Source organism: Morus notabilis, unplaced genomic scaffold (assembly GCF_000414095.1).
Source record: "Morus notabilis unplaced genomic scaffold, ASM41409v2 Scaffold912, whole genome shotgun sequence".
Classification (NCBI taxonomy): Eukaryota; Viridiplantae; Streptophyta; class Magnoliopsida; order Rosales; family Moraceae; genus Morus; species Morus notabilis.
Window position 1 is genome coordinate 3,323 of NW_010368051.1, and position 3,513 is coordinate 6,835.

Consider the following 3,513-nt stretch of genomic DNA (forward strand, 5'->3'; position numbering starts at 1 on the left):
TCTAAGTATTTGAAATTTGGATAACGAGAAGTCTTGAATATTTCTTGTAGCTTGTAATGGAAAAGCTTGGTCATGATCTGTGAGTCAAACTTAAACTATTGCTGACTCCGTAAATTACGGACGGTTTTTAGCGCACAGTTTCTACATATATTAGCATAGAAATTTTGACCGGCTTATTTCCAACTCTTAATATCAGAAATTCATTTGAGAAAGCAATAGCCGCCGTAGGTGATCTTGATCCATTTATATCATATTCAATTTTCTTATCTTCCGTTTGTTTTACCATTCGAATCACAACAAAATCTTTTGCTACATTATTTTTTCTTATAAAAATTTAAATTTAATTTTTTCTGCGTTTTTCTTACATAACTTCACTTTTTCAACTCAAATAAGTGGAACGAACAGAGTTCAGTATTAACTTCAACCCTATCTATTTACAATGTACGTAGTGACTAAACTATGGGGAGTGAAAAATAAAGCATTGTAAAACGACTTTGTAAGTGCATGGCAAGTATTCATTATATATATGAATGGCGCGATAATAGATAATGGAAGAACGCATAAGGTCCTGATGAAGAATGCACATGACTATCATATTGTTTAAGGTAGCGCCACATATAGTAATATAAGGAAGATATGTTTTATTAATGGAAAAAAAAACATAATTAATACCTTTCTTATCCGACGGTTAAACGTCATCACTTCGGCGTCTTCATCAAGATTTTCTCGGTGTTTTCTAGTTTGTTCAATTTTATTTTCGTTTTCTTTTGCTTCGTTAGAGGTTATTTTCAGAAATTTTTGTCATTTTTTTCTTTTATTTTAAGAAAATTGAGTAGGGGGTTCGGTGAAGGATTTAAAGTTAAGTCCGTGCTAAGTAACCTGATTAGATGTGCTAGTTCTTCTTTGAGATCGATTATCTCTTTATTAAAGAAAAAAAAAGACAATTATTAAAGTTAGACTATTATATATGAATAGAATTATGATCAAGTACGGAATTTCTGTGCATTCTCTCCACAAATCATTCTGGCATACATTAATATATGATATATAATACATAGTAAAATATTTATATAATTAAAAAAAAGGATCTTAAAGATAAAGTCAACTAACAGAAAATAATGGATAAGAGTAGTTTTCGGTTGATATAAATATAAACATCTAAAACTGAAAGAAATATATGGTCCCTGACCACAATATTTGAAATCCACACTGACGGATTTGTTAAGAAGTCAATCAGAACCCTAGGCGGCGGATCTAAAATCCATAGCCACTGCACCTCTCATGATTGATTGGGAACAGTGAACGAGGAATGTCACCGACATCGGAACAAGAACGAGTTCTGCGAAGCTATTGCATGGAAAGAAATGGAGAAAAGAGGGAAATTAGAATCGCAACGAGCAAAGTGCGATCTTCTTTCTACGGTTGAATCGCAGCGGAGAAGAAAAAAGAGGCGACGCAACAGTTGAATTGGCATTAGAAAGAAGGATCTTCATCGCAACATTGAAGCGAGTGCACAAACGATGATGATGGCGGTAGAGAGAGCACACCGACGGCAGCACTTGGTGAAGATTGGTGGTGGCATTATGCAGCGTTCACCGGCAACGCGAGGAGAGAGAGATAGCAGTGAGAACAAGACAGATCGCCATAAGAGAGTTGGAGAGTGCTCGGAGGCGAGAGACGGGTGGGTGGGGAACAGAGAAAGATAGGGAGAGAAAGCTAATAATATGCTATAATTTTTTATCATTTAAAAAATATGTTATTCACTTTAAACAAAGGTATAAAATATGCTATATGGTCCATTTTCCCATAAATTCTACATCTTGTTAATCTTAAAAGGCAGGCACGTTTTAACCTTTTGGAACCACGTCCATTTGCATAGTTTTTCTTATCATTGAATTTTGTAATCTAAAGGTTTTAGTAAATTAGGACTTAAAACTCTCACAGTAAGAACTAGATTCTATAATAAGTTCTTCGTTTAATGTCGGCTAGTTTTGATGTAAGATTGACGCAACCATTCCTCCCAAAAAAATACAACTAATGGGAGAGGTGCAATCAAATTCTTTAAACATTACTTTGGACCAGACTTAGGAATCCACCCCAAGCATTACATGTTTGGACCCTTACTTCGAGAAGTCCCTCACGAATATATGGGCGCATTCTAGGCACTACGTCAAGGCCCATACGATGTAGGTCGCCTCCTAAAAAGAAGAAGAGGAAGAAGAAAGCTACAATAGAATATTAAAGTAACCAAACATATATAATTGGACCGACATTTTCCACAAATTTTATAAACGAGATAGTATCAAAAGAATGATCAAAATATCTAATAGGAAACCACCAAGAACCATTCATCTTTTGGACATTTCAAACGTACTGTGCTTGGAATGGGAAGTAATGAATAATCATACTACAATTATATGACCTATGTATATATAATCTCTTCAATCATGACAAAAGACAACGTTACAGTCAGTCTAATTAGAGCATGTAAAAAGGCTAGTTTGATCATCTTTCGGATATCTATAAGCATTAGGGCACCTATCCTTGAAAAACTCGGAGAAGTAGGTGGGCTCACAGATGCCGAAATTGCAACAATACTGATCGGTCATAAAGACCGTACCAGGGTTATTGCACCCACCGGATGTCCTCAACTTAAACGGACACTGCCCGTTGATGTCGGCGGTGCACTGGATCCCGGGGAACAGACCGTATAAGAGTAGTTGTTGAGGATCTTTATTTGGATTGCATTGGAGGAGGCAAAAGAGAGAGTCAAAATTAAAAGGATGGTGAAGATGCCGGTGATATTTCGGAATAAGCCCATTGATATTGTAGGCGTGATTTTTCTTTTTCCTTTCTGGCAACAATTTTAATCAACTTATTATTTCTATATAGGAAAACCATTGGGCTAATTATTGTGGCTATACTCTTTTTCTAGAAGTTCTTTTGAACAGATCAACGCTTTCCCTTGACGGTTTCGGTTCCGAATTTGGTGTCTTATTTCAGAAGGATATATGAAACAAGATGACATTTTCGAATTTGATATTGTAGGCGTGATTTTTCTTTTTCCTTTCTGGCAACAATTTTAATCAACTTGTTATTTCTATATAGGAAAACCATTGGGCTAATTATTGTGGCTATAGTAATTGTGCGTGTCGAACTTGCTGGTTAATTAAAATATGTGCGGTTGTTGACTTGAGAAGTCAAGATGTGGATGAACTTCTATTCCCTATGTCAATAATCGCGAAAAGAATAGTGAAAGTAAGCCCAAGAGTGGATGTACATCAGAATTAAAAATCATGTATTTAATTATACCTCCTAAAAAAGATTTATTTAGCTTAAGGAAATTTTTGTTTCCTTTTTCTTTTATTACATAGAAAAATTATTAGACCGACCAAATAGATGGTGAAAATTAAGTGGAGGAAGTAGTGTTATTAGCCACAATTGAACAATATTAATGCTAAGGTTCATTGGGTGGACATGGCTAACAGTGTTGAGAGCTCATATTCTGCTTAC